Raw genomic sequence first — 20,136 nt, forward strand, 5'->3', positions numbered from 1 at the left:
ACTGCAGACAGGTCACTTACTTCCCGGAGGCCAGCAAGTCCATGCGAAGATAACTGGCTGGACCTAACTACCTAAGAGTAAAATGTTTTCTTCTTATAAAAGTCACCCTTAATTTTTCCTTTGTTCATGAAAGAGAAAAATTCACGAGTGTTTTTCAAATAAACAAATAAAAAGCCTCCACAGTTACGTGATTAAACACTCATGTATTGTTTAGTAAAAATAGTTTTTAGTTCTATAACATTTTATGACAGTTTCGGCTCTTAGAAAAACCTATGAGGCAGAAAAGTATGTGTAAAATAGTAATAATACTGTGGAAAATACAGATTTCAATTAAGAAGTAGTTACAACAAAAGCTATACAATGTTAGCACTTTTTAGGCAAGTTATATCAGTTGAATTTCTAAAATTATTTCATATAAACTGATATTACACAATAGTAATAAGACTTTTATGTGTTTAAAGAAAAAAAGGATATCGTATCTGTCCTGCTTTTCACTAAAAGAAAACGATATAGTATAGTTTCAAGTTGCGACTTAAAAAAAAAATAAATAAAAGCAAGAATATTTAAACAAAGCACATTGCTGCCATCTACTGGTAAGATGTGAACACGGGCTCCTAATGTTTCCATTTTGACATGATGCCCTCAAGTTTTTTTTCAGATACCTTACTTATCTAGAGTGAGTGAGGACATGCATGAAATCTAAAAGAACCTTTACTATTCAAACAAAACTGTAAATCTTGTCAAGACAGTCATTTCTAATCTATATCCAACCAATCAACTGTTTCCAAACATTGTCTCTTATCTGTTAGTGAAATTCAAGAACACTTGCACTTCTCCCACCTTTCATCTACCATGGGTGCCTTTAAAGGTACCAGCAAATAGTCTCATGTGTTATTTTACAGTAAAATTAAAATTATGTTACATGAACCTGCACTTGCATTTTTGATTTTTCACTTTAGGTGTTTTTTTTTTGGTTCTACTTATAACTTAGTGCTATACTGAGCTAGGAAAAACAAATATTAACAAATACAGCAATGATCTGTTTATTCTAAGTAAAACTCATAAAAATGCATTATTTGAGCACATACTGGAAACAAAGCATAGAATGAAGACTGTAGGTTAACAACACGTAAAATCTGCACAGTTAACTTTTCTCAAGAAATTAACATGGAAAATATAAGACAAAGATGAAAACAAAAATTATTATTAGCCAATGCAATAAGAAAAAATCTTAAATGTAGTAGTAGTAACTATAAAACATAAAATTCTATAAGAAACAGGCAAGACTTTCTTTGACTTAACTAAATTCACTTCATCTGTGTCTGTTCAAATGTTTCTTCATCAGAAAAGCTTTCCCTGAACACCAAACACAGCAACCCCATCAACCTTGTAACTTTGTTTACTTCAGCAATCTTTCTCCCCCTAGATGCACGTATTTCATACAAACTCCAGAAGTCTCAAGAAACCCATTTAAACTTATTGAAAAGTTTAGCAATATATATGGATAAAAGCAGAGAAACATTCCCTACAGTATTCTTTCCAACAGCTTTACCACAGTACAATAAAACTGAGACATTTTAAGAATACAGGTTGACAAACTGATGAATTAGACAGTCCTGTAACTACCACCACAACCACTATATTCCCATCCTCTTAAAACGTTCCTTCCTGCCCCTTTATAGTCAATTCCCTGCCCGGACTCTAGGCCCCAGGCAACTACTAATGCTTTGCCTTTCTCGAATTTCCTAGAGTATTAGGCTTTTGCATTTGACTGACTTCATTCATTGTGGTGTTTTTGAAATGCATCCCCGTGTTGTTGTTGCTCATCAAAAGTTCATCCCTTTGTACTGCTGAACAATATTCCATACTATGGATATACAGTTTATTTATACAATCATTAGCAAATGGACAAATAGGTTATTCCTAGGCTATAATCAATAGCACTACTGTGAACATTCACACAGTCTGTGGATATATGTTTTCATTTCATTTGGGAAACTACCTAGGAGAGAACTGCAGGGTCACATGTTAAATGTAGATTTGCAGGATTCCACAGACAGAGGAGCCTGGCGGGCTGTGGTCCGTGGGGTCACACAGTCAGACACGACTGAGCAACTAACACTTTCACTTTCACTTTTCAGTCGCTCACTTGTGTCCAACTCTTTGAGACCCCACAGACTGTAATGTAGCCCACCAGGCTCCTCTGCCCGTGGAATTCTCCAAGCAAGAATACTGGAGTGGGTTGCCACTTCCTCCTCCAGGGGACCTTCCCGACTCAGGCATCAAACTTGCGTCTCCCACATCTCCTGCACTGGCAGAAGGACCTTTTTTTTTTTTTTTCCCACCACTGAGCCCCTTAAGAAGCCCTAAATGTAAATTTAACCTAAAAAAGGTACCAAACTTTTTCTAAATGACTACACAATATTACAGTCCCACTAGCAATGTATGAGAATTCCAAATGTTCTACATCTTCACTAACACTTGGCATTATTAGCAATGTTAATTTTACCAGTTCTGTTGAGTATAAGGTGGTAACTTACTGGGATTTTAACATACAATTCCCCAATGACTAGTGATATTGGGTTTATTTATATACTTTCTTTTTGTGGAGTGTCTCTTGAAATCATTTACCCATTTTTATTATGTACTTTTACTCATGACTGAGTTTGAAACCTAACTGTGCCTATATTCTGGATACAAGCCCTTTCGTCTTGTATATTCTCCTAGTCTACTGCTTGCCTTTTCACTTTATATAATGTGTCTTTGGAAGAGCAAAAATTTTAAATTTTGATGAAGTCTACTGTCATTTGTTTTCTTTGACGGTTTGTGCATTTTGTGTCCTGTTCAAGAAATCTTTGCCTAACACAAAATAGATTTTGTGTTTTCTTCTAGAAGTTTCATAACTTTAACATTTATATTTAGAGCAATGATCCACTGCTAGCTGGTTTCGGTGTAGAGTGTAACATCAGATCAAGGTTCATTATTTTCCATATTAGTGGTTCAAGCACCATTTGTTTACAGGAAGCAAGAACTTTCAGATGTACAAGTTGAATTTAGAAAAAGCACAGGAACAAGATATCAAATTGTCAGCATCTGCTGTTATCAGAAAAAGCAAGGGAATTCCAGAAAAACATTTACCTACTTCTGCTTATTGACTACACGAAAGCCTCTGACTGTGTGGATCACAACAAACAGAGGAAAATGCTTAAAGAGATAGGAATACCAGACCATTTTACCTGTCTACTGAGAACCTGTACTCAGGTCAAGAAGCAACAGTTAGAACCAGTCATGGAACAATAGACTGATTCAAAATTGGGAAAGGAACACGTCAAGGCTGTACACTGTAACCCTGCTTATTTAACTTCTATATAGAATATATCATGCAAAATGCCAGGCTGGATGAATCACAAGCTGGAATCAAGATGTTGGGAGAAATATCAACAGCCTCAGATATGCAGATGATACCACTCTAATGGCAGAAAGTGAAGAGGAAGTAGTGAACTAAAGAGCCTCTTGATGAAGGTAAAAGAGGAGAGTGAAAAAGCTGGCTTAAAACTCAACACTGAAAAAACAAAGATCATGGCATCTGGTCCCACCACTTTATGGCAAATAGTAGGGGAAAAAGTGGAAACAGTGGCAGATTTTATTTTCTTGGGCTAAAAAAACTCACTGCAGACGGTGACTGCAGCCATGAAATTAAAAGATGCTTGCTCATTTCTATGATAAAACTAGACAGTATATCAAAAAGCAGAGAAATCACTTTGCCGACAAAGGTTTACATAGTCAAAGCTATGGTTTTTCCAGCAGTCATGTACAGATGTGAGCGTTGGACCATAAGGAAGAATTGATGCTTTTGAATTGCGGTGTTGGAGAAGACTCTTGAGCGTCCCTTGGACAGCAAGGAGATCAAACTAGTCAATCCTAAAGGAAATCAACCCTGAATATTCACTGGGAGGACTGATGCTGAAGCTCCAACACCCTGATGCTGGGAAAGATTGTGGACAGGAGAAGAAGGGGGCGTCAGAGGATGAGATGGTTGGATGGCATCACTGACTCAATGGACCTGAGTCTGAGCAAACTCCAGGAGATAGTGAAGGAAAGGGAAACCTGGGGCACTATAGTTTATGCGGTTGCAAAGCGTCAGACACAACTTAGCAAATGAACAACAAACAAATTTGTTTAAAAGACTACCTTTTCCTCAATTATTTATCCTGGTGCCTTTGCCACAAAATAGTTTACCATACAAGTGTGGATCTATTTCTGAATTCTATTCTGTTTCACCAATCTAAAAGTGTATCCATACACCAATACCTGATTATCTTGATTACTGGAGCTTTATAGTAAGTTTTGATGGCAGGTAACATCCTCAAACTTTCTTTAAAACTGTTTTGGCCAATAAATTTTAGAACCAACCTACCAATTTCTTCAAACAAGCCTGTAAAAATATTGATTGGAATATGCTAAATATTTAAAAAATGTAAACCTGTTCCAAATTATCTAAATACTATTTATTGTTCTAAACCGTGAATACAGAACACCTTTCTAATTACTAAGGTCTTCTTTAATTTCCCTCAGCAATGTTTTGTACTTTTCAGTGTATTAAGTACTGCACATCTTTCATTACATTTATTACTAAACTTTGTTGCTATTATAATTAATTGTTTTACATTTCATTCTCTAAATGTTATTTGCTGGTATAGAGAAATAAAATTGATTTTTGTGTACTGACCTGTATACTCTGTAATCTAGCTAAATTCACTTTTTAGTTCTAGGTATCTTTGTAGATTTCTTACAATTTGCTAAATACACAATTATGTTCTCTGCAAATAAAGACAGCTTTACTTCTTCCTTTCCAATTCCAGGACTTTTATTTGAATAACAAAATGTTGAATAAATGTAGTAAAAGTATATACACTTGCCTTGTTCCCGATCTTAGAGGGAAAGCATTCAGCGGTTCATTTACTATGACGTAATTCTGTAGTCTTTGGAAAACTTGTAGTTTTCCACAAGTGCCTTTCCTTAGTGTTTGGAAGTTATCTTCTGCTTTTGGCTTGCTAAGAGTGTTATGATAAATGGGTATACTATTTTGTCAACCCCTTCATGGATCACAGCCTTGTTGTGGTGAAGAGGCTTGCATAACTCAATGAAGCTATGAGCCATGCCATGCAGGAGGGCTACCCAAGACAGACAGATCATTGTATAGAGTTCTGACAAAACGTGGTCCACCAGAGAAGTGGCAACTGACTCCAATATTCTTGCCTGGAGAACCCCATGTACAGTATGAAAAGGCAAAATGATATGACACTAGAAGACAACCCCCCTAGGCTGGAAGGTGCCCAGTATCCTACTGGGGAAGAGTGGAGGGCAATTACTAACAGCTCCAGAAAGAATGAAGTGCCTGGGCCAAAGTGGAAATGACACAGAGTTGTAGATGTATCTGGTGGTGAAAGTAAAGTCTGATACAGTAAAGAACAGTGTTGCACAGTAACCTGGAACGTTAGGTCCACTGTTAAGGTAAACTGGATGCGGTCAAGTAAGAGATGGCCAAACAGAACACTGACATCTCAGGAATAAGTAAACTAAAATGGACGGGAATGGGAAAATTTAATTCAGAGGACCATTACATCTACTACTGTGAGCAAAAATCCCTTAGAACAAACAGAATAGCCCTCACAGTCAACAAATGAATCTGACATGCAGTACTTAGGTGCAATCTCAAAAATGACAGAATGATCTTGGTTCATTTTTCAAGGCAAACCATCCAACTTCACAGTAATCCAAGTCTATGCCCTAACCACTGATGCCAAAGAAGCTGAAGTAGACTGGTTCTATGAAAACCTACAACACTTTCTAGAACCAACATGAAAAAAAGATGCCCTTTTCATCACAGGAGACTGGAATGCAAAAGTAGGAAGTCAAAAGGTACCTGGAAGAACAGGCAAGTTGGGCCTTAGAGTGCAAGGTAAAGATTAAGAGTTTTGCCAAGAAAACACACTGGTCATAACAAACACTTTTTTCCAACAACACGAGAGACAACTCTACACATGGACGTCACCAGACAGTCAATACCAAAATCAGATTTATGTTCTTTGCAGCCAAATATTGAGAAGCTCTATACAGTCAGTAAAAGCAACTGGAGCTGACTGTGGTTCATATAATGAGCTCCTTATTGCAAAATTTAGGTTTAAATTGAAGAAAGCAGAGAAAATCACTAGGCCATTCAGATATGACCTAAATCAAATCCCTTATGATTACACTGTGGAGGTGATGAATAGATTCAAGGATTGGATACAGTAGACAGAATGCCTGAAGAACTACGGATGGAGGTTCAAAACAGGTTCAGGAGGCAGTGACCAAAACCATCCCAAAGAAAAAGAAGTGGTTGTCTGAGGAGGCTTAACAAATAGCTGAGGAAAGAAGAGAAAAATATACCCAACTGAACGCAGAGTTTCAAAGAACAGCAAGGAGAGAAAAGAAAGCCTTGTTAAATGAACAATGCAAAGAAACTGAGGAAAACAACAGAATGGGAAAGACTAGAGATCTCTACAAGAAAACTAGAGATATCAAGCGAACATTTCATGCAAGGATGGGCACGATAAAGGACAGAAACGGTAAGGACCTAACACAAGTAGAAGAGTTTAAGAAGAGGTGGCAAGATTGCAGAGAACTGTACAAGGTCTTAACTACGTGGATAACCATGATGGTGTGGTCACTCACCTAGAGCCAGGTATCCTGGAGTGTGAAGTGAAGTGGGCCTTAGAAAGCATCACTATGAACAAAGCTAGTGGAGGTGAAGAATTCCTGCAGAGCTATTTCAAATCCTCCAAGATGGTGCTGTGAAAGTGCTGCACTCAATATGCCAGCAAATTTGGAAAACTCAGCAGTGGCCATAGGACCGCTGTGGAAAAGGTCAGTTTTCATCCCAATCCCAAAGAATGGCAATGCCAAAGAATGTTCCAGCTACCATATAATTGTGCTCATTTCACATGCTAGCAAGGTTATGCTCAAAATCCTCCAAGCTAGGCTTCAGCAGTATGTGAACCAAGAACTTCCAGATGTACAAGCTGGGTTTAGAAAAGGCAGAGGAACCAGAGATCAAATTGTCAACATTTGCTGAATCATTGAGAAAGCAAGCGAACTCCAGAAAAACTTCTGCTTCATTGACTATGCTAAAGCCTTTGACTGTGTGGCTAACAATAAACTGGAAAATTCTTCAAGAGACAGGAATACCAGACCACTTTACCTGTCTCCCAAGAATCCATAGGGTCAAGAAAACAAAAAAAAGCATATAACCAATAACAAGTATCAGGTTTTCACTACAGATCCTATAGACACTAAAAGGATAATAGCGAATATAATGAGCACCCTTGCGGTTCAACGGTGTTTAACAGTTAGAAGCAGACATGGAACAACTGACTGGTTCAAAATTGGGCAAGCACTTCCCTGATGGCTCAGATGATCAAGAATCTGCCTGCAATGCAGGAGATCCGAGTTCAACCCCTGGGTCAGGAAGATCCCCTGGAGAAGGGAATGGCTACCCACACCACTATCTATTCTTGCCTGGGAAATTCCATGGACGGAAGAACCTGGCAGGTTACAGTCCATGGAGTCGTAAAGAACTGGACACAAGTTAGCAACTGAAAAACATATTGTTGATTCCGTTTTCTGCATCTATTGGAATGATCATTTGGTATTTACTTTTATTCTATTAACAGTGTAAATTACTCAATATATTTTCAGATATTAAGGGAAGTTTGCATTCCTGGGATAAACACTCTTTAGCTGTGCTATATTCTTTTTTATATAATGGTGAACGAGACTTGATAGTATCGTGTTAGGGGTATTTCTATCTGTTGTCGTAAGGGACAGTGCTCTGTCGTTTTCATTCCTCGAAATATCTTTACTTGGTTTCAGGGTACTACAAACCTTATACAATTTAAGTCTGGGATCATTTCCTCAGAGTTTGTTAATGTTTATGCCTTTTTTATTTGAAATAATTCAACAGAAAAGGCAGCCGGGTCTAAGGTTTTTAGCATAGTTTTAGTTATGAACTAAGTTTCTTTGTTGCAAACTGATCAAATTATTCTGTTTTCCCCTTGGGTCAGTTCTGGCCATTTGTGTATTTCAAGCAAACTGTCCATTTCTTCTAAATGGCAGAAGGGTGCTCATTATGTTCCTTATTATCATTTTAGTGTCTACAGGATCTGTACTGAAAACCTAATAGTTGTTATTGCTTATGTGCTTTTTTGTTTTCTTCATCAGTCTACCTTGAGGTTTATTAATTTTATTGATCTTTTCAAAGAACCAGCTTTTTCTTGGTTTCATCAATTTTTCCCGTGATTTGTCTATTTTCCATTCCACTGATTTCTTTTCTTCTGTTTATAATTTCATCCCTATTCTTACTTTGAATGTAATTCTAGCAATACAGAGAAACTGTACCGAGAGCCCCGTTTCCTCTCCCTTCCTTTGCACTGTTACTGTCATATACATTACATCTTTATATAAGCCCAACAACCGTTTTGTAATTATTTATGTTGTCTTTTAAGAGATGAAAAGGGGGAAACATATTTACGTTGTATGGCAGCACGCTCCTAAGGGGGCCCCTCCCATAATGCCTGCCTCTTGATGCTCATGCCCCTGTGTAAATCTCTCCCCATGCGTATGAGCAGGACCTGGACTTCCTGCTAACCCAAACAACCTGGCAAAGGTGACGGAATGCCACTACTGTGTATGTTATGATACACGAGGCTCCATCTTGCTAGCAGACTCACTGCAGCAATTCTCCCTGCTGCCTTCATGAACTAAGGGGTCTTGCTGGGAAAGCCCACAGGACAAGAATCCGCAGTTTACCTCTAAGAACTACTGGCAACCTTCAGCTACCGCCCTCAGTCCTATACAACCAAGGGAATTAATCTGATGACAACCTGAGTGAGCTTGGAAGCAAATTCTTCCCCAGTTAAGCCTACAGATGAGAACAGTCTGGCCAACACCTTAAAACTGGGAGGTAATAAAAGCAATAGGAATGAACACACTGTTTTTTACATGCATAGTTACCTTTACCAGTGATTTTTATTTGTCCTGTGAATTTGGATTACACATGGTACTTTTCTTTCAGCTAAAAGGACTTCTTTCTTTGCATGTGTTGGTATGCTTAACAATATTCCACAGATCTGTGGGGCCCCTGAGTGAGGCTCTGACACTGCTTAAGGCAAACAAGAGAATCACTTCACATGTAACAGGAGACCTGGCAAATGAGACAGCTATATGGGCTTCAATAAGCTGCCACACATTCCTGGAAATTTGGAAGGCTGATACATGCTTATGAAAGACCAGAGAGGACCCCAGTTATCTACTCATCTCAGGTTAAACATGAGGCCAGAAAATGAAAGTTGGGGCATTCAGTTAAGTTATCTGATTACTGAATGTGTCTAAACCTAATACACAGATCTCGTTGGCAAAGTAAAAGTTTTACTGACTCAAACTGCTTAAGCACAACCTCTGACCAGTTACTGGTCAAACACGTTATTTTGACCATAAGCTATCTTAAATATCTTATTGTCATTTTTTTTCAAAATTCTTTTTTATGTATGTTCCTCAGACTGGATAATGTTTATTGATCAATTTTCAAAGTCACAAATTCCTTCTTGAGTCACCTCAAATCTCTGTTAATCACTCTAATGAATTCACTTATTATTGTACTTTCTAGAATTTATATATATATAGATATTACACACACACACTCCCGTACATATACTGTTGTTGCTCAGCTGCTCAGTCGTGTCTGACTCTTTGCAGCCCCATGGCCTGCAGCACGCCAGGCCTCCCTGTCCTTCACCATCTCCTGGAGTTTGCTCAAACTCATGTCCATCGAATCGGTGATGCCATCCAACCATCTGGTCCTCTGTAGTTCCCTTCTCCTCCTCTCTTCAATCTTTCCCAGCATCGGGGTCTTTCCTAATGAATCAGCTCTGCTCATCAGGTGGCCACAATACTGGGGCTTCAATTTCTTTATTGATCATCTCTATCTGATGAGTCACTGCCACATGTTGTCATTTCATTCTTTGAACATGGTTTCCTTAGTTCTCTGAACACCTTTATAATAGCTATCCTGAAACTTTGTTAAATGTAGCATCTGCCTCTTCAGACACATTTTGTATTAGCTAGTTCCATTTCCTATGTATCAGCAACATTTCCAGTTTATTAGCAAGTCTTTTGATTTTACTGAAAATTGAACATCTTAGACTATATCACAGCATCCCTGGATTTTGATCCTTACGTCTTCTAGGTTGGCTGCTGTCATTATTAGTTTTAGTGAATTGCCTAAACTAATTCTACATAGTTTGTCTTCCTTAAGAGTATACAGTGTCTCTGCTCAGTTGTCATTGTCAAAGGAGGGCTTCTAGGGGCTGCTCCTAGGAATAACTTATACTTGACCAGTAACTGGTTAGAGATTGTGCTTAAGCAATTTGAACCAGTAAGGCTTCCATCTTTTGCCAAGGAGATCTGTGTGTAGGTTGATACATACATTTAATAATCAGACAATTTACAAATATGTCACAGCTTTCATTTTCTGGCTTCAAGTTCAACAAGAGATAAGTCGATAACTGGGGTCCTCTCTGGTCTTTCTTAAGCATGCATCAGCCTTCCAAATTCCCAAGAATACACAGCAGCTTATCAAAGTCCACATGGCTATCTCATTTGTCAGGTCTCCTGTTAAGTGTGAGTCTGCTCTGTTGCTTGCCCCAACTGGTATTAGAGCCTCAGTCAAGTAGCTGTGCTGCAAGTCAAACAAGCTTGCAGTTTGTTTACCACCTAGATCAAGACAAGGGTTATGTTCAACAGCAGTCCAAGCAAGGGGCATTTCCATGGGCTCCAAAATCAGGTCAGTCCCTTCTGCCATCAAGCAGGATTCCAGCTCTCATGATACTGTGACACAGAGCTTGTTGGAGAACAGAAAGAGTAAAATGGGAATAGCCACTTTGGCCTCAATTTCTTCTTTTTCAAATTTAAGTTAAAAAATAACTGATTTATGATGGTTTGCCTTTCCTGTTCAAACATTTAAAGCTATAATCCTCTCTAAGCACTGCTCTAGTGTGCCCCACAAACTCCGGTATGCTGTGCTTTCACTATCATCCAGCTCAAAATCTGACTGCCAAACGCCTGAGGCTGTCCTAGATATGTTGATATTGTTGATTTCTAATAGAATTCTGTTGCAGTTAGGGAATATACCCTTAAAATTTCGGCCTTTTAACCTTTACTGACACTTACTTTACTGCCAGCATATGGCTTATCCCAGTGGCCATAACATACACACACAAAGAATGCATATTCTGAAAGTGCTGGATGCTATTTTCAAAAACAATATGTCAATGTGTTTATAATGTTTTTAAGATTTTCTCTAGATATTGATATTTTAAATCTAGTTGTTCTATCAATCGCTGAGAAATGTTAAAACATTCAGGATCGTGAAATTGTCCATTTCTCCCTTTCATTGTCAATTTTTTGCCTCACGTATTTTGAAGTTCCCTTTCCGGGCAAATTTTACGAGTGTTATTCCTCCTAGTGAAGTGCCCCACTTGTCACTGTGAAATGCCTCTGTTTGGTTCTGACAGTAGTCTATGTCTTGGAATCTATTTCGTACGCCACTAACGTAGCCGCTCAGGCTTTCTCATGCTCGCTATTTGCATGGTGTATTTCCAGGACATGTACCACCCATCTACCTACTTTCAACCCACCTGTACCTTTAAAGTGTGTCTTTGTAAGCAGCACATAATTTAGTTTTGTCTACTTACCTTTCTGATAATTTCTAGATTTTCATCAGAGTGTTTTGTCCATTAATGTTTAATGTAAATATTGATATAATTGATTTAATTTACCATTTTATTTGTTTTCCATTTGCCTCCTAGTCTCTCTTCTTTCCTTTATAACTTTTTAAAAATATTATCAGAACAGTTTTTAGCATTCCATTTTAATTTCTCCATTGATGTTCTAGCTATACGTCTTTGCATTATCTTTTTTTTTTTTTAAACTGGTTGCTCTAAGGACTAAAATATATACACTAATTTGGTCAAAAACATTACCAGAATATTTACAGAGGTTATTACATGCTTCCCATCTGTGTTTAAAAGCTCAAATACTCTTGGACATTATAAAATCCTAAAAGTGGGAAACTCAGAATTTTACAAAATATATGCATAAGCATTGCATCTTAATTTGCTATTTATGTGATTACTCTTCTTAAAAGTTTTAAAATGCAAAGTGAAGTGGCACAGGAAAAGACACTGCTTCGAGGTCTAAAAACAGCTATGCAATGTGCCATAAGTGTCATTATAAGAAAAAAAAAAAACCAACAGTGATGGAGGAAAAAAATCTAAACAAATCCTTAAAACTTGACTAATAATTCACCACAGAACAAAGAACTGGAAAGTCAGGTGGTGTAACGTTCCCAAATAGGATTTCCCCAAGAAACATTACTTTTTTGCTAATGAAAAACTGAAAATTTAGAAGAGCAGCAAAGCAAAAACAGCATTCCTCAATAACTACTGTCCACAGTGATGGCAGAAAGCTTTCAGCTTTCCTTTTATATATTTAAAAAATATATATAACTGTAATCATAGTCTAATTATTTTTCCCTCTATATTTAGGCACTGAAAATGCCTCCATTTTTAAAATTACATATAATAAAGGGTAAAATTTTCATACAGGAAAAAATTCCTGCATTTAAGCTGCTTCTTGGAATAAATAAATAAAAGTAGATTTACTGGCAAAAAGAGCTCCCATTTCTCAGGATCTAACACATACTACTAAACTTCTTTCCACAAATGCTTTCATAAATGTCTACCATCAATGTCCCCATTTCTCCACATCTGGGATTACCATTTGTAAAATCTTTCATTTTTGAAAAATGAAAAATAATTTCTCATGATCATGCTATGAATTTCTTTGACCAATCCCTTATCTCCCATTTATTTTCTTATGTTTCAGCAAGAGGATTTTATCTTCTGTACCGAGAGGAGACCTGAGACACTTTTCTCAGTTTACTCTGGGGATCTGCTTTATGAAGTTAACTTCTGGAGCTTCAGCTTACTGCCCTCCAGGTCTGTTCGCATAAACACCAAATCTGAAGATAAAGAAACACACCGGCTAATACAGGGTCTCTTACTGTCACACTCTTGAAATGTTCAAAGGAGTATTAGAATTTTTAGAAAGATTCAAAGTGGGCAAATGAATACAATACTGGGTTTCTTAAAATTTGCACTCCTATGGTAAACACTCTTCCCCATAATTCAAACGGCACACTAACCTCATCAGAAAGACCACCGGGACAAGGACAAAGATACAATAATAGGCATCACATTTGTGTTTGGAAACACTGATATTTTTGGACTTTATAAAACCCTAAGCGTTCATCACTTTGAAGCAGGATATTTGAAAGTAAAAGAGCAAAATATCACTTACTTATATGCACAGGCCAACGTTTTATGTTCTACTAGTCACACGTGGCTACTGAGCACCTTAAACAGGAATAGTGTGACTGTGGAACTCAAGTTTTTAACTTAACTGTAAACACAGGCATATATTTTACTGCACTGCCCTTTACTGCACTTAGAGATACTGACTACGTTTTTTAAAAATTGTAAGTTGCCAACATCGCCTACAGCAACTAAATCAGTGCCATTTTCCAACAGTATTTGCTCATTTTGTCTCCCTGTATCATATTAGGATAATTCTTGAACTATTTCAAACTTTTTCATCATTATTTATGGTGATCAGTTATCTTAGCTGTGACTATTTCAATTATTTAGGGTTGCCACAAAACACACCCATAACGAGAGTCAACTTAATGAATGTTTTGTCCTGACTGCTCCACCAACCCCAGTCTCTCTCTCTTCTCAGGCCTCCCTATCTCCTGGGACACAAGTGATCAGGCCTTTAACTGTTGAAAATGAAGAGTCACATGTCTCTCACTTTAAATCAAAAGCTAGAAATGATTAAGCTTAGTGAGGAAGATGTTGAAAACTGAGACACGCCAAAAGCTAGCTTCTTGTGCAAAATAGTTAGCTAAGATGTGAATGCAAAGGAAATATTCTTGAAGGAAATTAAAAGGGCTACTCCAGTGAACACAGGAATAATAAGAAAGTGGAGCAGCCTTTTTTATGATATGGAGAAAGTTTGAGTGGGCCAAACAGAAGATCAAAACAGCCACAACATGCCCTAATTTAGCCAAAGCCTAATTTGGAGAAGGCCCTAACTTGCTTCAGCTATATGAAGGCTGCAAGAGGTGAGGAAACTTCAGAAAAAAAAAGAAAAAAGTCTGAAGCTAGCAGAGGTTGATTCATGAAGTTCCAGGAAAGAGGCCATCTCCACACATCACAATGTAAGACAAAGCAGCACGTGCTGATGGAAAAGTTGCTGCAAATTCTCTAGAAGACAATGAAGACGGCCACACTAAACAGCAGTGATTCGATGTTATTGGAGTAAGAGGCTACCTAGGACTTTCATAGAGGAGTGAAAGTCTGGCTTCAAAGCACAGGCTGACTCTTGGTAAAGCAGCTGGTGACTTTAAGTTGAAGCCAGTGCTCATTTACCATTCCAAAATCCGAGGACACTTAAGAATTGTATCAAACTACCCTGCCTATGCTCTATAAATGGAAGAAGAAAGCCTGGATGACAGTACATCTGTGTATAATACAGTTTACTGAATGTATAAAGCTCAAAGTCAAGAACTGCTGCTCAGAAATAAAGATTCCTTTCAAATATTACTACTGCTCACTGACAATGCACCTAGCCATCCAAAAGCTATGATAGAGATATAAATAAAATTAATGCTGTTTTCATGCCTAACATAATATCCATTCTGTAGTTCATAGGTTAAGGCGTAATTTCGACTATGAAATTTTATCACTGAAGAAATGCATTTCCTAAGGCTACATATGCCATAGATAGTGATTCCTCTGATGGATGTGGGAAAAGTAAATTGAAAAATTTTTAGAAAGAACTCACCATTCTAGATGCCATTTAGAACATTCATGACTCACAGGAAGGGGACAAAATATCAATATTAAGAGCTGGAAGAAGTTGATTCCAGCTCTCATAGATGATGCTGAGAGGGTCAAGACCAGTGCAGCAAGGAAGTGCAGATTACTCAGCAAGAGAACTAGAATTAGGAGTGGAGCCTAAAGGTGTGAGTGACTGAACTACTGCAATCTCATGACGAAATTTCAACAGATGAGGAGTTGCTTCTCATGGACAAGTAATGAAAGTGATTTCTTAAGATGGAATCTCAAGTGAAGATGCTGTGGGGGTTGTTGAAATCACAACAAAGACTTCAGAATATTACATAAACTTAGTTGATAAAACAGCAATAGGGTTTGACAGAATTAACTCCGATTTTGAAAGAAGTTCTGCTGTGAATAAAATGCTATCAAACATTTGTGCAGGCCAAAGGGAAGTCATTTGTGAAAGGAAGAGTTAAATGATGGTCAAACTTCATTTCTGTCATATTTTAAGAAATTGCCACAGCCACTCCAGCCTTCAGCAGCCTCCACTTTGATGAGTCAGTAGCCATCACCATGAGGAAAGATCCTCCACCGGCAAAAGGATTATAACTCACTGAAGGCTCAGATGACGGCTAGCAATTTTTTAGCAATAAAGCATTTTGTAACTCAAGTATGTACATTGTTTCTTTCGACAGTTCCCAGACTACAGTATAGTATAAACATAACTTTTACATGCACTGGGAAACCAAAAGCTTCGTGTGACTCCCCCTACTACACCATTCGTTTCCCTGTGATGGTCTGGGACTGAACCCTGAGTGTCTCTGAGGTATGCCTGCTGCGACACATGCTATAGACAGCACAGGTTTAGACTGAACTAAAGACAGCCGCATATCACTTCTACCCCCTTCTGGAATACAGACAGGATTAGTAACACAGACTTGCTCATAAGCACACGTCACAAAGCTGCTCCCCAGCCAGGATGCCTTCTGCGGTCACATCGCTGTCAGCAGAGCACAGAGAGGGCAACTTCTGAGCTCTGAGTTTTGACAGATCTGTGTGCTCACTCACTGGTAGTTTCACCGTGCAGGTGAACAGATTTACCTGAAAGATCCAATCCTTAAATGCACTTGAGATTAAAAATTTCTGGTAGGGTGAAAGGCTTAAATCTATGTCTGTCCCCCCACCAATTGCTTTGGCTAACTTTCTCCTGCTCCTTCAGTAAATGACAACTCTTTTCTTCCAAACCCTCAGCCCCCCAAACCTTAGTTATTCCCCTTAGAAACCTTAGAAACCCCTTAGAAACCTTAGAACCTCTCACTTCTATCATTACATCGTGTTGTCTCCATTTTCAAAATATATCCAGAATCTGACCACTTCTCAACACATCCACTGCTATCATGTAGCCCAAGCTATGGATATCTCTCATCTGAACTATTTCAAAGTACTGGAGACGTTCTCTGATTTTTCCCCTGCTCGTCTACAATCTGTCTTTCTCAGAGCAGCCAGAGTGAGTCATTCAGGAAGTTTGCATCATTCCTCAGTTGAGAAGTGGTCAATGGCACCCTCCCTTCTCACTCAGAGCAAAGTTAAAGGTCTAGGAGCTACAGGACATGTTGGCTGACTCTCTTGAGCCCTGTTTGGTCCCCTCTCCCATCATTCTGCTCCAGCCACCATCTTCCTGGCTTCTTCTTGAAAGTGCTAAGATGTTCCCAACCTAGAGTTTTACTTAACACTTTTCTCCCAGATACCTACATGGTTTGGTCTTCAATTCTTTCAGGCCTCAGCTAACATGTCACGTCAGAGGCCTTCCACGAATACCTAATTTAAAACAGCAGTCTGTACCTCTTTACCTCTTCTCTGATTCTTTTCTCTTCACAGTCTGATATCGTATACTGTCAGTTACTGAAACGTAAGTGTCACGACAGTAGAGACTTTATGTTGTTACTGTAGTCCCAGCCCTCCGAACAGTGCCTGGCACAAAGCAGGTGCTCAGGAAACACATGTGGTGTTCAGGGAGATGAGGCTGCAGTCCTGATCAGGCAGCAAAGCCTGAAGTCTTGGGCCCTTTCACTAAGTTCACAATGCTACAACCAGTGAGCTTTTCCACAGCACACATCTGTTTCTCCCACTCCTCTCTCTCACACGGCTCACCACTGTCCCCAAAATAAATGACTGGATGCGCTCCAATCACGCTGAATCTCAGCTCCTAGAACCAAACATGCTCCCTTTTTCCTTCAACCCTTCATCAGTGGCCTCTGAGTTTGGAATAACTCCACAACACCAACCTTCCAGCATCCTGCATGGCCTCACCTTTCAAGACCGCAACCAAACCACGCTTGCTCCAGCAGGCCTTCGCTGCCTCTCCCGCCACCTCCACCCCAACCACAGTGGGTGGTGGTTTATGAACAGTGCTCAGCTCAGTCTCTCGATCCTGCACTGTCTTCTTATAGGTCATACAGAATCAATTTACAAGGTGAATTGATGGTGAGCAAATTACTTACCATTCTGTGGCTCAGTTTTCTCAGCGGAAAAAATACTCCTTACTTACTTAACCTCGTGAACAGTTGTGCAGAATCAGGCTGATACTAAACGTTCAACAAATGCTGGCTATAAATCCATCCCCCCAGTAGACTGTGGAGTATCAGAAGCGGAACATAATGATTAGGTCCACATCTCAGGGCCTGGCCAGAGCCTAGCATATGTCAGGCACTCAATAAATACCTGCTGAATAAATACCTGAACAAGTGGCCAACTGGCCGCCTCCCCCTCCTCTATCTGTGTGGATTCTCTCTCTCGGCACAGAGGCGGGGGAGGGAGGAGGGAGAGAGGAAAGCAAATCCTGTTTCTGTGCATTTCTCCCTGCCCCATATTTGAATTTTTGACTTCATTTCATCTTAATGTCCAGCACAAAATAAGCTTATTAACAGGATAGGGCCAACCTAACTCAAAGTTTAAAAGCTCTTAAAGAAACTGTGATTTAAGGAAAAGAGCAGGTATGAAGAATTCAGGCACTCTTCTAATCCTACCAGAAGACTGGCCCATTTCAATCAATATTTTTTAATAATAATAATAATAATAAAAAAGGATCAGCCTTGTCTCTGTAAAGTTGGGGAACAATTATCTTAGGTAACTGGTGCTTATTTCTTCTTTCTCTCTCTCACTGAGAATACAGACACGGGTTCTGTCCTCACGAAGCCTCAAACTAGAAGAGAACTAAATAGAATACTACAAAAATAATTTATTATTTTATTATTATATTATTAATAAAATAAATTATTATTTCATTGCTTGTGACAGGAGCTACAATACAAAGGTACAGAGCCTAGCAGTACCATATCACAGAGAGATCTGACCGAGTCCGGATGGTGAGGGGAGGCTTCCCTGAGAAGCGTGGGAAGAGGTGAGTGAGGCAGCAGGGGCCAGGGAAGGGGCGGCTCAGAGACAAACTGGGAGACACTGCAGATGAGCAGACGCTGCAGGGCCATGAGGTCACCTGAGGGACTCAGAACTACCCCAAGAGAAGGGGGAAGCCACTGATGGATTTTAAGAAGACATACTTTAACTGTCATTTTTAAGAGGTCACTCCATTTGGAGACTGGCCGGGAACGTGCTGACTGGAAGCAAGATGAAAGAGACATTTAAGAGTTCTGGTGAGGAATAAGGTTTCCTTACCCAGAGGTAGGACAGTGCCTCCAACGAAAGGAAGTGAAATGATCTGACAACTATTTAGAAGGATAGTTTTGAGGTTTCTGGCATAGCTTTGGTGCCATTTACTGCAGAAGAACACGGTCAAGCAGCAGCTCATGCTGTACCGTGAGCCATGAGCGTGGAGACGATGAACAGGCAGCACCGGTCTGCGATCAGAAGCCAGGCCAAGACAAAATACAGAGCGTGTCTAACATCACGCGGGGCCAAGGCGAGCGGAGAGCAGGAGGAGGGCTCCACTCCTATTTATGTTCCCCAACTGACACATTATGTGCTCTTAAAAACTACTCCATAAAGTTCTTATTCTACCAAGGAAATGTGAAAAAGGAGGACGTAAAAGGTGCTATACAAGAATGAGTTAGGGATTTCTGCAAAGTATGTAATTTTGTTGTTTTAAAATTTTATATGGAAATGCAAAGTTATAAGATTAGCCAGGGCTTCCCAGGCGGCTCAGTGGTAAAGAGTCTGCCTGCCAATGCAGGAAATGTGGGTTCAATCCCTGGGTCGGGAAGATCCCCTGCAGAAGGAAAGGAAAACCCACTCTTGGTCTGGGAAATCCCACGGACAGAGGAGCCTGGCAGGCTGTAGTCCATGGGGCGGCAAAGAGTCAAATACAATGTAGCAACTGAGACAGTAGCAGCAACAAAGAGGAGCCGAGACACCCCTAAAGAACAGGGAGAGGAGGTCTGCTCTCCCAGATACTAAAGCTTATTAGAGAACAACAATTTACAACAATACCATTGCTTTGCCAACTAAGGTCCATCTAGTCAAGGCTGTGGTTTTTCCAGTAGTCATGTATGGATGTGAGAGTTGGACTGTGAAGAAGGCTGAGGGCCCAAGAATTGATGCTTTTGAACTGTGGTGTTGGAGAAGACTCTTGAGAGTCCCTTGGACTGCAAGGAGATCCAACAAGTCCATTCTGAAGGAGATCAGCCCTGGGATTTCTTTGGAAGGAATGATGCTAAAGCTGAAGTTCCAGTACTTTGGCCACCTCATGGGAAGAGTTGACTCATTGGAAAAGACTGTGATGCTGGGAGGGATTGGGGGCAGGAGAAGAAGGGGACGACCAAGGATGAGATGGCTGGATGGCATCACGGACTCGATGTATGTGAGTCTGGGTGAACTCCGGGAGTTGCTGATGGACAGGGAGGCCTGGCGTGCTGCGATTCATGGGGTCGCAAAGAGTCGGACACGACTGAACGACTGAACTGAGCTGATACTCACCTAGGGACATACTGACAACAGAATTAATGGAACCATGCCTGTTGGCAGGGCACAACAATGAGAAAGAAGGGATGATGTAGGCTTCCTTTACGTATGAAATTGTAACCGTGTGATACACCAAAACCAACTCTGGATAGATTAAGGTCCTAAACTTCATGAAACTTTTTAGAACAAAGTATAGGCAAATAATGACCTTGTGGTATGATGT

The 20,136-nt window shown here is 39.5% G+C and overlaps 1 protein-coding gene across 1 annotated transcript in view; it reads right to left on the reverse strand.

Moving 5' to 3' along the window:
* ASB7 (ankyrin repeat and SOCS box containing 7) overlaps positions 1 to 20,136 on the reverse strand; it is a 43,518-nt gene that overhangs the window by 14,939 nt on the left and 8,443 nt on the right. The window lies entirely within an intron of this gene.

This window comes from Budorcas taxicolor, chromosome 21 (assembly GCF_023091745.1).
Source record: "Budorcas taxicolor isolate Tak-1 chromosome 21, Takin1.1, whole genome shotgun sequence".
NCBI lineage: Eukaryota > Metazoa > Chordata > Mammalia > Artiodactyla > Bovidae > Budorcas > Budorcas taxicolor.